The 17229-nt window shown below is 41.6% G+C and overlaps 1 protein-coding gene, 5 non-coding genes and 2 pseudogenes across 6 annotated transcripts in view; 1 reads left to right on the forward strand and 7 right to left on the reverse strand.

The window, feature by feature from the left end:
* LOC140292462 (NLR family CARD domain-containing protein 3-like) overlaps positions 1–17229 on the forward strand; it is a 596771-nt gene that overhangs the window by 206461 nt on the left and 373081 nt on the right. The window lies entirely within an intron of this gene.
* Positions 114–232, reverse strand: LOC140298909 (5S ribosomal RNA). The gene has a single exon (XR_011914506.1). It is a non-coding gene; the product is annotated as a 5S ribosomal RNA (ribosomal RNA).
* On the reverse strand, positions 502–620 carry LOC140297771 (5S ribosomal RNA). Its single transcript, XR_011913477.1, has one exon. It is a non-coding gene; the product is annotated as a 5S ribosomal RNA (ribosomal RNA).
* On the reverse strand, positions 890–1008 carry LOC140299414 (5S ribosomal RNA; annotated as a pseudogene).
* LOC140298370 (5S ribosomal RNA) lies at positions 1278–1396 on the reverse strand. The gene has a single exon (XR_011914024.1). It is a non-coding gene; the product is annotated as a 5S ribosomal RNA (ribosomal RNA).
* LOC140296955 (5S ribosomal RNA) lies at positions 1666–1771 on the reverse strand (annotated as a pseudogene).
* trnaq-uug (transfer RNA glutamine (anticodon UUG)) lies at positions 3708–3779 on the reverse strand. The gene has a single exon. It is a non-coding gene; the product is annotated as a tRNA-Gln (tRNA).
* Positions 9651–9814, reverse strand: LOC140297494 (U1 spliceosomal RNA). The gene has a single exon (XR_011913224.1). It is a non-coding gene; the product is annotated as a U1 spliceosomal RNA (small nuclear RNA).

The raw sequence follows: 17229 nt of genomic DNA on the forward strand, positions 1-17229 counted from the left end.
CTTCGTGTCTGCCAACAAAGCAGTAGCTGCTGAAGATGACCAACTTCCTCATGTGTCACAGGGTGATCAGACGTTGCAACAAAAGACATGCAGGGGGTAGAGAGAAGAGAAAAAGCTTACAGCACCTGGTATTCCCAAGCAGTCTCCCATCCAAGTACTAACCAGGCCTAACCCTGCTTGGCTTCCGAGATCAGACAAGGTCGGGTATTTTCAGGGTGGTGTGGCCGTAAGCGACAATGTCTGTCACAAATTTGCATTATATAGGTACTGGAATCACAAGGTTCCTCTATGTAACCAGATAATTGCCGTGAAAGGCTAACTTGTAGTGGGCACATCTTCTTCCCTGTCGTGATTATTCTCTCCAGCGGAAACTGAGACTCTCAGATCACTTCGTGTCTGCCAACAAAGCAGCAGCAGCTGAAGATGAACAACGTCCTCATGTGTCACAGGGTGATCAGACGTTGCAACAAAAGACATGCAAGTGGTAGAGAGAAGAGAAAAAGCTTACTGCACCTGGTATTCCCAAGCGGTCTCCCATCCAAGTACTAACCAGGCCCAACCCTGCTTGGCTTCCGAGATCAGACGAGGTCAGGCATATTCAGGGTGGTGTGGCCGTAAGCAACAATGTCTGTCACAAATGTGCATTATATCGGTACTGGAATCATACAGTTCCTCTATGTAACCAGATAATTGCCGAGAAAGGCTAACTTGTAGTGGGCACATCTTCATCCCTGTCGTGATTATTCTCTCCAGCTGAAACTGAGACTCTCAGATCACTTCGTGTCTGCCAACAAAGCAGAAGCAGCTGAAGATGACCAACTTCCTCATGTGTCACAGGGTGATCAGACGTTGCAACAAAAGACATGCAGGTGGTAGAGAGAAGACTAAAAGCTTACAGCACCTGGTATTCCCAAGCTGTCGCCCATCCAAGTACTAACCAGGCCCAACCCTGCTTGGCTTCCGAGATCAGACGAGGTCAGGCATATTCAGGGTGGTGTGGCCGTAAGCAACAATGTCTGTCACAAATGTGCATTATATAGGTACTGGAATCATACAGTTCCTCTATGTAACCAGATAATTGCCGAGAAAGGCTAACTTGTATCGGGCACATCTTCTTCCCTGATGTGATTATTACCTGCAATTGAAACTGAGACTCTCAGATCACTTCGTGTCTGCCAACAAAGCAGCAGCAGCTGAAGATGACCAACTTCCTCATGTGTCACAGGGTGATCAGACGTTGCAACAAAAGACATGCAGGGGGTAGAGAGAAGAGAAAAAGCTTACAGCACCTGGTATTCCCAAGTAGTCTCCCATCCAAGTACTAACCAGGCCCAACCCTGCTTGGCTTCCGAGATCAGACTAGGTCGGGCATGTTCAGGGTGGTGTGGCCGTAAGCGACAATGTCTGTGACAAATTTGCATTATATAGGTACTGGAATCATACAGTTCCTCGATGTAACCAGATAATTGCCGAGAAAGGCTAACTTGTAGTGGGCACATCTTCATCCCTGATGTGATTATTACCTGCAGTGGAAACTGAGACTCTCAGATCACTTCGTGTCTGCCAACAAAGCAGCAGCAGCTGAAGATGACCAACTTCCTCATGTGTCACAGGGTGATCAGACGTTGCAACAAAATACATGCAGGTTGTAGAGAGAAGAGAAAAAGCTTACAGCACCTGGTATTCCCAGGCGGTCTCCCATCCAAATACTAACCAGGCCCCCTGCTTAGCTTTCGAGATCAGGCGTGTTCAGGGTGGTGTGGCCGTAAGCAAAAGTCACCGTAACAAATATCTATTATATAGCTGCTTGAACCATATGTTTCTTTTAGTTTTTCACCTAATTGGCTTGAGAGGCTGATGCTGATCCTGCACATGTTCTTCTCTCTCATGTTGGTTCTCTGCAGCTGAAAGTGAGACTCTCAGATAACTTAGTGTCTGTCGACCTCTTCTGTTCCCTGTGTGTAGTTTTGTGTTCAGCGTCACACAGAGAGACTGAGGCTGCTTAGTTAGATGAAATCATCACAAATTGCTCATTTTTAAACAGTTACATTATATTACATTATAAGTAAGAACACAGTGATAGATGTTGTTTCAGCATCTATAAAAAGCTGATTTGTGACTGATTCTCTCGCTTACGGCCATACCACCCTGAACACGCCCGATCTCGTCAGATCTAGGAAGCTAAGCAGGGTCGGGCCTGGTTAGTACTTGGATGGTAGAAAAAGTGCACGTGCAGCCACTTTAAACTGTCAAACAGGCAACTTTATATCTAACAGCAAACGCTGAGAGCTGCTCTGCAGAATAAATACTTTTACTGGTGGAAGTGTTAGTAAATGTTGCTGATGACACTTTGATTCTTTTACCTGAGTGAGGTTTTAGGTGCAGAGGCCCAAAAAATACTGAGGTCATGAGTCAGAACTTCTAGTCGGGTTCGGGGCTCCCCTGGAAATTTATTTAATTTCATTATTTAAATCTGGCCATTTTCAGAGTCTTAAAGGAACAAAAACAACATCATAATGACTTTTAGGTTTATTTGTTTAGTTTGTTATCAGAGAACATCAGCCTCATCCTAAATGATTTGCAAATGAGTTACAATGTAAAACTGGAGAATGAATTTCATCAAGTCATGGATTAGGAATAAAAAGGAATGAACTGTCCCGGGACAGAGGGATAATATATACAAATTAAACTTTGATTCATGTTTCCTTGCTATCTGAGTAGGACGCTGGGCTGCAATACAAATATCTCCACATTAAAATGCATTTTTTCTCACAGTCATCTACCACTTAAACTGCTCTCCACCTACATGTTTAGCTTGATGTGCTCCTCTTTCAGTGACAGGTGTGACTGACTGACTCACTAACGGTAACAACATCAAAGTCCGACTTGTGTGGTAGTTACCATAGCGACAGTGCATGTTGTCGATGACGCGCAGCACGTCTGCCCAAACTGAGCCACTGTTTTATTAAACAGCGCTACTCTTGGCTCTTCAAATATAAAATCACCACAATTTCAGCAACAAAATAAAAATTAAAAATACAGAGGACACGACCTCGGTGTCCTCTATGGTAGTTACTGCCTTGCTCCTATGATTAGATAGAGAGGACAGCTGATTTTCCTTTGCCTGCCTTTTGTGTTGAAGGACTGAGTCACACAGTTTTATCAACCACATATTTTATTTTTTGGACGTTTTTGAAAGAGTATCCATACCAAGGAGTAAAATTGTACAATCCTCTTTTTCCTAAATCAGTACAAACTTGTGCGCACCGCATGGAGTTGGCGCTCAGATCCCGGCCGGCAGAAATTGCTGCTCCTTGATTGGATGATTGGTTGGCCCATGGGTGGGCACCGGGTTAATTGTGCAGGCTTTGAGTAGTTCTCCTTGTTGCTGATTGTTACCATGGGATTGTTTTTCCTGTTTCCTTCTCCTTTGGCTTCTGTGTCCAAATTCCAAATGGAGAGCATGGGAAAATATATGCATTGCCAATGACTATGCAAGAAGAAACCAAATAGATTCAATTAGTGACACACAGAGGTGAGAAGGCAAATAGCACAGACCCTCTCAGCTGAATGTTCCACTTTTTCAACATTAACCAATTTAAGCCCTCTCTTTGGAATTGGTCACACACTCTGGTGTGACTGGATAACTGACTAAGCTCATCCACTCATCTTCTTTCCAGAACACAAACATGAAAGCGCACACCTGAAGGTTCCACCGAGATTTGAACTCGGATCACTGGATTCAAAGTCCAGAGTGCTGACCTTTACACCATGGAACCCCTTCCACAGGCAAACTATGCTCTTAGTCATGCAAATGCTTGACAACATAAAGGTTAAATTTTTCAGCGGTGCTCTTACAGCTTGTATTCTTGATATGGGCACGACAGTTAAGCAACACATTCTGTATCTTCGCTGGTCAAAGGTTAGAATCCGCCTGTCACGCGGAGGAATGGGGTTCGATTCCTTGACAGGAAGGGTGCCATTTTCACTGAGCAGCTGGTAGTTCACCAAAGTCCGTTTCACACCTCAGCATTGGAGAATCTCTTGAAAACGTCCAAAAAATGACTTTACGACAGAGATTATCTGCTGGAAATGCATTCTCACAGAGCTCCAGAGTGGTGCCTGGGGACAGCTCATAGGACGCAGGGCGGGATCCGCTTTTGTACGATGCAGAACATTTGCTGTTTTCTTTCCAGCATGTCAAGAATAGCAGATGAGGCTCCCTCCTATCCATAATTATGAATATGTTGATGTTGCCATCAGTAACGTGCAGTCATACATCTACACACAAGAATGAAATAAAGACCTTCCGCGTGTGAGGCGAACGTGATAACCGCTACACTACGGAAACTGTTGCCGTGCCTACTGTTGAGAATTCCAACAGACAAATAATAGATAGATTTATCCATTATCATTTTTTAGTTGATGTTAATCATCAAAAAGTCCATTTTAATCATTCTTTTGGAAAGTAGTGTTTCTACCATGTTTGAGAGAAAATGGCCTGGGTGTGCAGGCTTTTGAGTAGTCAAACCCCAGCTGGTCGAGGCGGGTGGCCACCCTTCCTGAGTCTGGTCCTGCCAGAGGTTTCTTCCTGTTAAAAGGGAGTCGTTCCTTTCCACAGTCGCTCAGGCTCGCTCAGGACGGGAGATTGGACTGAAGACAAGTTTAGAGAGAGAGAGAGAAAGAGAAAAACAATAACAATAAAAAAAGATCTGTCAGTCTATCAGACCATTCCACAGCTGTACTTTCTTACCGCCCGTAACCAAGCGAGAGGAAGAATGCGCGCTAATTACTGCACCCGTCCCGCTCATAGACGTCACTTTTTTCTTGACGCATTTGGCGCGACCCAGATTCCAACGACACTGGAGCGGGACTGCGGAGCGGGGGTCTGACTCTGAGGTAAGTGCAACTTCTTTTTTGGGCAATAGTCCCATGCAGAGAGTAAGCCATCAAGTTGGATAATGGAGCAGTGGGCTATGTTGTTGATCTCATCAAACCAAGTCGAACTTTCTGCCCTCCATGGTGCTGATTTCCTGCTATTTCTCCCCATTTATCTCATCCCTCTACCCAGTGCTGTCAGCTCCTTTTGATCCAGACCCACTGACTGATTTCCTAACTTATGACATGAGGTTACCGTGGCTTGTGTGTCACCAACTCAGCAGTTTTCGAGAGTTTCCGAGTCGGGAATTAAAACACAGGGACTGTACCGTATTTTCACGACCATAAGGCGCACATAAAAGTTTTAGATTTTCTTCAAAATGTGCAGCGCGCCTTATAGTGCAGTGCGCCCTGTCAGACAGTGTCTCACTCCTGCGCAGGAGTGTTGTTGTAAGGCGGACATAGTAGAGAACACCATGAGAACGTTAAAGGGTGAAGTGGGAGCGTTGATTGTACCGGTATATAAAAGTACAGGGGTGTGTGTTTAAACTGAAGGCCATCAACTACGCGGAGGAACATGGGAATCGAGCAGCCGCGAGAGAATTTAAGATCAACGGATCGATGGTTCGCAAGTGGAGGAAGCTGGAAAACGAGCTCCGACAGGTGAAGAAGACGCAGCTGAGTTTCCGTGGAAATAAGGAGAGGTGGCCCAAGTTGGAGGAAAGACTCGAGCAGTGGATCATCGAGCAAAGAACGAGTGGGAGAAGCGTTTCGACGGTCACCATTCGACTTAAAGCGGCAACGCTAGCAGAAGAAATGAAAATCGAACATTTCCAAGGAGGTCCGTCTTGGTGCTTTCGTTTCATGAAACGGTGCCATTTTTCCATCCGGACCAGGACTACAGTAGCGCAGAAACTTCCAGCGGATTATAATGAAAAGCTGGCCAGCTTCCGCTCCTACTGCTTTAAACATATCACCGATAAACACATCCAGCCCAGCCACATCACTAATATGGATGATGGATATGGACTTTCGACATCACGGTGAGTCACACTGTGGAGAAGACTGGGACCAGCGCGGTAGCGATACGCACAACGGGGTACGAGAAGTCTTCTTTTACTGTTGTGCTAGGCTGCCATGCTAATGGACAGAAACTGCCGCCTATGGTGATTTTTAAGAGAAAGACTTTGCCTAAAGAGAAGTTTCCAGCTGGAGTTATCAGTAAGGCAAATGAAAAGGGCTGGATGGATGAGGAAATGATGAAAGAGTGGCTGCGGGAGGTGTATGTAAGAAGACCAGGTGGTTTTTTCCACGCATCGCCATCGCTGTTGATCTGTGACTCTATGCGTGCCCATCTCACAGCCGATGTGAAAACACAAGTTAAGCAAACGAACTCTGAGCTTGCTATCATTCCGGGAGGCCTGACAAAGGAACTCCAACCGCTGGACATTGGTGTGAATCGGCCGTTCAAAGTCAGACTGCGAGCGGCGTGGGAGCAATGGATGACTGATGGAGACCATAGTTTCACTAAGGGTGGAAGGCAACGCCGGGCAAGTTACGCCACAGCTTGTGAGTGGATTGTAGATGCTTGGGCTAACGTGTCTGCTAGCACTGTTGTTCGAGCTTTCGCAAAAGCCGGCATCATTTCCGAGGAGCCACACGGCTTTTACAGTGAAGACAGTGAACCTGGCATGTTTGATGGAGATTTAGCACAGCTGTTCAATGCAGAAACAGAAGATGAAGACTTCGATGGGTTTGAGTTATGACGCACACTTGCTTGTTCAACCGTGTTTTAAATAAAGCACAAACAAACTCAGTTTTGCTCCCGATCTATTTTTAAATACAAAAACTTGTATGCTTGTGTGGATTGTATATAAAACTCACGCCCTATAATTAGGTGCGCCTTATGTGTGTTAAAAACACAGTAACGGCACACCACTGAGACTGCGCCTTTTAGTACGGTGCGCCGTATGGTCGTGAAAAAACGGTATATTTCTACGGGCTCCACCCACGCTGTGGAATGGCTTCTCCACGGCCTGCGGCGTCGGTCGCTTTCCACCGGGTGCACCGGCTTTTTAATGTATGTTCTCCCCTCCTGATTTAAATAAACACTTTTTTGATGTAACTCCAACTTTAAATAACTTAATTATTCAATTCAAGATCAAGGCAAAACTTGTGCAATATAAATAATCAACATCTCTCTAAAATATTTTTTCTAGGACAAGAACCAATCTCAAGTTGTGACTCTCCTGGCAAGTGAGTGTGATGAATGGGGACAAATCTACCCCCTGCTGAGCCACTTGGCAGCAGTTGCGCTGGTCAACCCAGTTTCCAGGGTAAACTGTGAGAGAGACTTCTCCACAATGAATCGAGTAAGGCAAAATGCCATGACCAGAGTTTCTGAGTGGTGTGCCTAATATTTAATCCATTTACAGGGAACTGCATACATAACCAGCCTAGGGTACAAAATGTGTGTTCCAAAGGCACCTCCTGCTTTCATTCCTTTTGATTAATTGCAGTTATCTTCATTTTTAGGTGAAATCAGACCTCCCTAATAAACTTCAGCAACTGAGTTAGTTTTTGGTATTGTTTTATTCTGAATTAAATTTAAAATACTTCTGATATGCCTTTGTAAGTTCTTATTTATCAACGTATGTTCATATACAGCAATTTATATCCATGGTCTCAAAATGCACTTAAGTGTGATCCATCAGGCTTAAAAACGTACACACACATTAAAACCCCCGAGGGTCGGAGACTCTCCCACCACAGTCTCCTAAAATCCTGGGAAACACTTGATCAAACAACTGCAGAGTAGTGCAATCAAACAACACTGACTCAGTGGCGCAATAAGAGGCTGAAGAGGCAGGACAGTAGCATTCTGCTGCAAGGGGTCAACCTGCCTGACTCCCCAGAGTACAGCTGGACAGGCAGTGGATAAGCAGAAGTCAGCAGCTCAGAGGCAGGTGTTCAGTCAGCCACCACCTCCAGCTCCTGTACTTTTAAGCCCCTTCATTGTGCCAGTTGTGTTTGTCATCTCAACTGGAAACAAACAGATTGTGCCGTCTGGTCCCCTGCCCTCACCTCCGCCAACCCGGAGAGCGTAAGTGCACCCGCACAGTGGAAAAAAACTAATGGCGTCAGTGCCACCTGCCGCGCATAAAAGAAAATGGTCATGGGCAGTATTATGGGAATATATACTGTCCCAAAAAGAACAGAATGTCTCTGGAAGAATGGATGCAGGAGAGGGAGGAAGAAAAAAAATGGTTTCAGATCATTCTTTACATGTCAATATGCATGTAAATAGTTTTAAAAGAAAAAAATGTCTTAATTTACTGTTCTAATTAGTTTCTTTTGTTAATTTATTGTATTTATTTTGTTTTGTTTTAGTTATCTTTTTATTCTATTTTATATTGTTTCTTGTTCTAAATGACTTAATAAAGAAAGAAATTAATAACTTTAAACATTTTCCATTTTTTGTTTATTTATTGTATGTATTTTATTTTGGTATTTATCATTTCTTTATTCATTCTATTTTATTATTGTACTCTTGTTGCTCTTGTTGTAATGTTTCCTAAATTTAATTATTTTCTATATTTGTTCATTTATTGCTTTTACTTTATTTATGTTATATATCTTTTTTTTCTATTTTGAATTTAATTTATTCCTGTTTTTATTGCTTCAGGTTTAATTTCACACGTGTTTCTGAGTGTTTGTGTGTGTGTGAAATTAGTAATAAATTTGTTACATTTCAGTGAGTGTCTTCAGTTTTTTTCAACTCATTCATAGAAGACGACTACAATGTTGCAGTACTCAATTCAGAAATTTAAAAATTACATTTGATAACACTTGGTAAAAGTTTGTCTCATGTCCAATGATGGAATCAAACCGGCAACCTTTGGATTGAGAGCCTCCTACACTATTCTACAGCAGTGTCAAGTTAGCTTAGATTTCTCAAATGAATACACCAGACTGTGTGCTTTTACTTGAAATGGACAGCAGAAACACAAATAACTACAAGTTCCTTCCATTTTTTTCCACTCATTTTCTCAAAATGTCTTCTTTTCCTTCATTTTTCTCCTTCCCCCTTTTCCCTCTTCTTTCGCCTCAAATACAGACTATTGCTCCCCTGCTTCAGCTCAGTCGGCAGAGCATCAGACGTCTAATTTGAGGATCCACAAGTCCCTGTTCAGGTGTATAAATTTAATCTGCCACTTAACCTGTGCTTCCCTCTATGCCTGCACTCCATTTCTACACTGTCACCTCTGACAGAGCCTGGCTAATGGTGTTCCTTCTATGTAGCTTATTGTTAGCTGCATCGTTATATCCTCATTTGTAAGTTGCTTTGGATAAAAGCTAAATGCATAAACATAAAGTGATAAAGCCGGCTGTCGACAGTTGAACACATTTTAAAAACATACGTGAACAACTAATTTGCACAATAGTCTCATCTTTCAACTCCACTTTCCTCTGGTTCAGCTTGTATATGAACAGTTCTGCAGTTAAAAGCTAAAATCCCAAAGCAGAGTGGAGCTTCTGTGTTACCCGAGGACGGACTGATCTCCGCAGTGAATTCATCTCTTCCCAGGATGCTGTTTCCACTGGAGCTTTTCCCTGCTCCAGTCTCCCCAACAATTAATATCTGTTGTGAACAAAATAAAACAAGTAAAGAATCAAGATTGAACCGATGTAAACTGATGTGAAAAACTGTTCCATGTAACTGTTTCAACCTTAAGCTCTCAGAATTTATATTTTTCTTGGAACAAGTTTATCAGGGGAGAGCGCAAACGCAGTCCCCCACTACCACAAATTAAGCAGTTGACATTCCCACATTTGGGGAATTCACAAAGGTCAGAACAGCCTCAGTGCAATGGCTGATCCTCACCTTGGTAGAACCATCTTCTTGATCATGGTATCTCCCCTGCCAAGTAAGTATGAGTTGTTTAGCTCACTGAGGGGGGACTCACTCACACACATACTGAGCACACTGACGGTGCTAACAGTCTATAAGCTAACTACACCAGAGGTTACAGAGGCTGGGATTCTACATATATGTACAGAGGAAGCAGGTTTGTTAAAAAAAAAGAGTGAAATAATGTAACATTTAACATTTTAAAAACATACTTCTTATTTCCCATAATGCAGTGCTGTTTATGTGCACAACAGGCTAACTCCGCGGTTCTCAAAGTGTGGGGCGCGCCCTACTGGTGGGGAATAGAGACGTGACGGGAGGAAATATTTCCCTTTTATGCCTATCTTTATCATTTTTTTTACAATAAGCTTTTTGAAAGATACATTCACCAGATTAAATGTTGGCGAAGTTCAAACGAAAGGAACTCAACATTTGCCGAAAGCTTGACTGGACTCTTGTGCATAGTTACGGTTGCTAACGTAGGATTGGACAGAAGCCGTTTGTGGGAGGGAAACTTTCGCGCCGATGGGTAGCAGACGAGCGGAGGCAATAACAACATGGATAAATTTGTGACACGGACCACAAAAGTTGTCGAACCAGCGCCAGCAGAGAGACACAAACCAGACGGGCCTCATCAACCAAAAAGCCAACCAAAAAGGAAATATGATGGAGGGTATCTTGCTCTTGGATTCACGGCAACGGCGGTGGGGGCAGAGGAGAGACCCATGTGTGTTCTGTGTCTTAAACCGCTAGCAGCAGACAGCATGAGACCCAACAAATTAAGAAGACACCTAGAGACAACACACCCCAGTCACGTCAATAAGCCCATTGATTTCTTTCAAAGAAAACTGGCAGAATACCGTCAACAGGAGAATCGCATGATAAAAGCTGCATCAGTAAACGGTAAAGCACAGATGGCTTCATATAGAGTTGCATACAGAATTGCACAATGCAAAAAACCACACACAATTGCTGAGCAGCTCATTCTCCCCGCTGCTTTAGACATGGTGTCAGTTATGCTTGACGAGACAAGCGCAGCTAAATTAAAAGCTGTCCCACTGTCAAACGACACAATTGCGAGACGTATAGGGGACATTTCAAGTGATCTTGAGGAACAACTCATAGAAAAATTAAAAGAAAGTCGTTTTGAATTACAAGTGGACGAAGCTACTGACAGCAATAAAGACTGCCTGTTCATCTCGTACGTGCGCTTTGTGAATTGCGAGTCACTGTGCGAGGAGTTGCTCTTTTGCAAATACATAAAAAAATAGAGCCACAGCTGATGAGCTGTTTAAGATCATGGACAGTTACCTCAAAGAACACCATCTTAAATGGGAAAACTGTGTGGGCTTTTGCTCTGATGGCGCACAGACCATGGCAGGGTCAAGAAACGGGCTGCAGGCGCTAATAAAGAGGGTTGCGCCAGATGCGCACTGTACGCACTGTGTTATTCACAGGGAAGCGCTCGCGTCAAGACAGCTCAGCCCTGAACTAAATGAGGTTTTGACAGAAGTTGTGAGCGTGGTGAATTTTATCAAAATCCGACCCCTGAAAGCGCGACTGTTCTCCGCACTTTGTGAGGAAATGGGAGCTGATCACACATCTGTGCTGTTTCACAGTGAAGCAAGGTGGCTCTCCCGGGGTAAAGTGCTGTCGTGTGTCTTTGAGCTCAGGGCAGAGATTCGGATGTTCTTGGAGGAGGAGCACATGTATGAGGCTGCAAGCAAGTTCAGTGATGAACAATATCTGCTTAAACTGGCCTACCTCAGCGATGTGTTTGGCAAGCTGAATGAATTAAATCTTCAGCTTCAAGGCAAAGACAAGCACCTACCTCACCTGGCAGACAAGATCACAGCATTCTCCCGAAAGCTCGAGGTATGGGGCAGGCGCCTCGATCAGCCAAACATAGATGTCTTTGAGAACCTGAGTGAAGTTGCTGAAACCACTGATTCTGGAGCCACCACAGTGATCCCATGTATTAAGCAGCACATCTCTTCCCTGAGAGGATTGTTTAAAAAATACTTCCCAAACAACAGTGCTCAGTATGCCTGGGTTATGGATCCATTCAATGCAGCAGGTTGGTATTTTGACATTTTATTTATGATGTTTGCTACCAACTAACTGGAATGGATTGTTGGCAAACAGATTTGTGTTTATTATGCAATGACAAGCAAGCTCATTTATTTATATTCTGCCTGCAGCACCTGCTGATTTTAGCTCTGCTGAGGAGGACCAGTTTATTGAGATGACATCTGACTCCACCCTGAGACTGAGGTTTAAGGCTCAGACTGAGTGAATTCTGGTTTGGAGTGGAGAGGGAGTATCCACTCATCGGGCAGAGAGCTGCGTGCATTCTGCTTCCCTTTGCAACATATCTCTGTGAGATGGGCTGTTCAGCTGTTGCTTCACTGAAGACAAAATACAGATCTCAGCTGAACATTGAGCATGACTTGAGAGTGGCGGTATCAAGCCTGCAACCCCGCTTTGAAAAGATGTGCAATGCAAAACAGGCTCACTGCAGCCACTAATGCAGGGATAACAATCATATGTTCACCTGTTCACCAAATGTATTTCTCTTCTTTTTTTTAACAGATTGCAAAGTGGCACTTTTATTTTCTCTATTTTTTAACTTGTTGCAACTTATGACACAGCTGCACTTTTTTTCTTTATTTTTGAACTTGCGGTTATTTGATGTTGTTAGAATTTAGATACAACAGGATGTTACTTGATGTTACTTTAATAAATTGAAACATTTTAAGCTTGTAGCTTTGCTGTGTTCACTTGCTCACCTGTCTTGTCAATCTTGTCTTGATGTTATTGAGTTAGAATTTAGATACAGCATGATGTTACTTGAAAATGTTAAGCTTGGCGTATTTCACTGGCATTGTGTTGGGACGATGGGGCCAGGTGGGGCTTGAAAAGTCCCGCTTGTCCAAAGTGGGGAATGAACGAAAAAGTTTGAGAACCACTGGGCTAACTGAAGGAAATCCCTTATTTCATCCATCTGTCCCCCTGCAGCCACCAACGGTCCAACATGGAGTTCAAGTGAACCAAATCTCACTTAAACAGCATCCGGAAACTGTTTAATACACACCTGACATCCAGAAAAAAGAATAAAAACACACAGATCACAGGTTCTTTTCTGCTAACAGAGTTAGCGCTCCCTCTTTCTTTGTTTGTTTGTGGCGCCATGAAACTGACTCAGTATGGAGCGTGATAATGTTCACACTGCCACCTATTGTTCTGGGGTGGGAACTGCACTGGGTGACTTATGGGATTTTTGGTTTTATTTGCTGAAAAGTACACGACACACTTAAGAACCACTACAAGGTGTTCCTAATAACCTTTAAAGTGAATGTTTATCTTCATATATGTAACGCATCAATAAATAAGTCATTTATCTGTTTGTCAGGCTGGAATTCAAAGTAAACAAGAAACTTGTGCTACAAATAAATAAATAAATCAGCTCAGTCCATTTCTAGTGGAGAACAGAAATACCTGCAGGATTCAACCGTGTAACGAACATCTGAGCCATAACAGTTATAACTCTGCACAGAAATCACAGCTAAGTGCTGCACCTTCTAAACTGTTTACTGCCTGTATGTTTATATATTCAGCATGGAGAGAGACTGCAGGGACATAAAGGGACGTTACAAAGTCAGAATCTAATTTTTAATGGGCTGCACTGCTGTCTGACTCCAGAAACATAAAATTATGGGATTTGACTGCTACATCTATGTGTACAGTTATATTTATCTTTACATTACACATCATTACATAATAACCTGCTTGTGATTTTTTTGTCTCACTCACATTTGTGTCCTTGTCAGCTGCTCCTTGTTCTCTTGGTTACTCACTGGAGAAGCTGCAGTAAAGTCAGTTGTAACATCTGCCGGTAAAAGAGCAGGAAAAGAAGATGTTCAAAAAATCATGTTGGTATTGTAAATAGGTTGCCTAATATATTTGGGAAACACAGGTATATGTGAGCAGGAAAAGTAACAGAAAAGCAAACAGATGTAAGGTGGGCTGGCACACAGCTGGATACAACATCATGACATCACTAATATTCTAAATGCTAATCACAGACTTTACTAAAAGCTTCAGCACTTTTCCATTGGGAACAGTTATAATTAACAGTTGACAAACTTAGCTTCCAAATATCAACCAAATGGCAGTTTGCCGGTTTGTAGAGTAAACTTTGTTGTTTGTTAACACTGGTAACCTCTTTCACCCACAACTACGTTACCAGCCAGCTAATAGGAGGCTCAAACAGACTTGATGTCGAGCGAAAGCTGGGGCTTAAACCCATGTTTTAATTATAATCTGTGAACAGATTAGACATGAAAATGATCAAGTGAAAGTCACTGAGCTGTTTGTTAGGTTGTAAAACAACTTATAGAGCTCTATCGGCCCCTGGTGGAGAACAGAGGTAACTGCAGGATTCAACCAATAGACAATGAGCCATAAAACAGGGTCCTAAAATAAACACTAAATACACAATGTTGTGATTAAGTCATAGCTAAGTGTAGCTAAAGTATTTACAAATCATTAACTGAAGGGTAGTCAATTCTAGTTCAGACAAATATATATTTTTTATATTAGGTCTATAAAAAGTGAAATTGCCCCTTCTCTCAACAACCGAGCTGGATGTGAAATTCAGCGTAGTACAATATTTAATAATTTAGTAAAAATAAAAGATAACAGACGTAAGACTCCACCAACGTCACCACTCACGACAACTGTTACATAAATTAAGACATGCGCAGTTAGCCAATAAAGTCAGAAAGAGTTTAACGTTAGCATGCTAGCTTGCTAACTGGGCGATACACAATCGTCCTGCTGCATTAAACACAAAAAAATATATCTTGGCAATTGTTATGCGAGTTGTACGATTGATAGTATTTCTAGATACTGAGAAGATGGATTCAAGTAGTAAAAAAATAACTCACGAAATGAGTTTTCCATGCCAGTTGTTAATTATTTGCTCCCCTGTCAAACCACAGCAAGCTAATAGCAATTAAAACTGCGTTTGACCGCGCATGCTCAATTATCTTAACGTTTGACCCAATATTAAGTCAAAGGAAAAACATACAGTTTTAAACTTTTGACAAGTTCACATTGCCTGTAGTCGTTGGTATTTATTAAAACTAGCTTATGATATTTCAGAGTTTAATTTGAAGAAATAAATTACATGGTAACTTAATTAGCTTATTATGTCCACCTGCTGACCGAAGGGTTAATTAGGGTTTTATCTTAAACAAATCTTAGGTATCAGGTTCTGCGACACATAACAGTATTTTGTCTATGACAAGAAATAAATTGAAATTTAGAAAAGTCAACAAGTTAACTGAAAATACAATAAATAATATCCCCTTATTCTAATCATATAAATATAAAGAAAGTAGGATGTTGTGTGCAACATTGATAAAAGCAATGCATTCTCTTTTCCCTCAGACACTTAAAACCCATATCAAATTAAAATAATACAAGAACAAAATATGTGTCTGGTTAAGGGTCCAGCAGGTCAGTTCTGGATAATTTGTTTGACTGATTTCAAGAGGATATATAGATGAAAATGTTTGTGTCTGCATTACAAATATCAGGTATGAACTAAACAATCGTGGCTACAAGTATTCATGACAACAAAATTGAAAAATGAATAGAAAACAAAAAATAGATAAATCCAGGCATTATCAAGAAAGTATTTACCTCTTCTTTTGGCAGATGAATTTCACTTGAAAAAAGGAGGTGGAGAGTTTGTGATCCTATGTAAAATACCACAAAACAAGTCCAGTTTTAAATAAAACTGATTTTAATCAAGATAACGTCATGACACCATGTGCATTTTTAACACATTAACCAATCGCCAAACATCATTCTTTGATAGATATCACAAAAAAAATCAAAATAAACTATAGAAATCACCTTAAATACACCAATTACAGAGTGTTGATCACATTCATTGAAACTAAAACAGGTTAAAGGCATTTATCATTAATAGTTCTGCTTTATATTAGGGCCTCTTTTCACTTATATTTCACTATTTGGACAATCTGTAATGAATGAACACCTAAAACAGAACACAAGACATTATAAAGATAAATCAACGTTGGTGGGCATTGTTTGCTTCATTTAAGTGGCAATAAAACAAAGCACTTCATCAGAAAATCAGTGTCAAAAATATATTTTGGAAAGACCTCAAGACATACATGTTTGAGGAAGCTGCGTAAACTGTGATAATGTCACAAGTTCAGTCGCAGCAGTGGTACTTACAGCTTTTGTTCCACAAAAGGAGCAGTATTCTTTTGTATTTTAGCTTTAGACTGACAACTTTTTTTGCTCAGTTTTCCTCTGAGCCACAAAGATGGTCAGCTTTCACTGTGTCCAATAACTGTAGCTTCTAAAGTGGATTTCATAGCACTGCTGCATGTCTGACAGTTATCACATAATTTGGGTGGAAAAACAAACAAATCACAACCCTCTGAATCTGCTTTCAGTCCGACTTGAACAGTCTCTCACAGTTTCAGACACAAAATGTGTCTTTTAGTTTGAATCTCAGCTGAAATCTACAACAACTGTAGAGTGACTTCTATCATTTCACCACCTGGTGTGATAAACTTACAAAAACACCTCAAGAGCAACACCTGGGATCTTTTTGGGAGAAAAGGGGATTCTCTTCATGCTAACAGAGCTGGTAATAAATCATTTATGGATCCTACAGAGTGAAACAAAAATAAATGTGATTTCTGACCCTTGACATTTTGTCCTTTTATGAGAAAAATATTCCAGATTTTAATCCCATGGAGGGAGCCGATGAAGTAAAGATTGATGTGCATAAAAACATTAAAAACCTCTCTTGTAAGTTCTCGGTTCAAGTTTTATTTTGCTTCAGCTGCATGTTTTTCTTTATTGAACCTTTAAGCACTCATAGATCAATTTGATCCCAGCAGAAGTGTCGCAGGTTTACTTGGTTGCTGTAGTTTACTGAAGCAGGACTCTAAGCAGGGCCCTCCGCTAACATCCTCCTCTCCTTTAGAACCAGGGACAGGGTTGGGTTTGGGAGGTGACATCGCTCTGTACTTTAAAGAGCAGGCTTGAATAAATCAAACTTCATTTGGTGTATGATCTACTTTTCAGAGGATTTGTAAATGACTAAATAAATAACACCACTGGCTAAACCTTCAATTTAACCTGAACTAAGCAGAAGTTTGACTGGTTTTGATGCGGTCAGGATCACACTCATTGGACACATACAAGATCTCATTTACTTACTTTACTTATTCATTTGCTGTTCTTAGTAACACAGGAGACAGGATGGTGAATTAAGAATTGCAGCAAACATTCTTCACAGAGCTTGTGTGGACGGGGGAAGATGATATTTACTGTTGAGGTTAATGGAGACGGCTCTGAGTTCGATGTCATGGAAACATTCCTTCAAA

Source organism: Leuresthes tenuis, unplaced genomic scaffold, assembly GCF_036924035.1.
Source record: "Leuresthes tenuis unplaced genomic scaffold, fLeuTen1.0.hap1 SCAF_1, whole genome shotgun sequence".
NCBI classification, from domain to species: domain Eukaryota; kingdom Metazoa; phylum Chordata; class Actinopteri; order Atheriniformes; family Atherinopsidae; genus Leuresthes; species Leuresthes tenuis.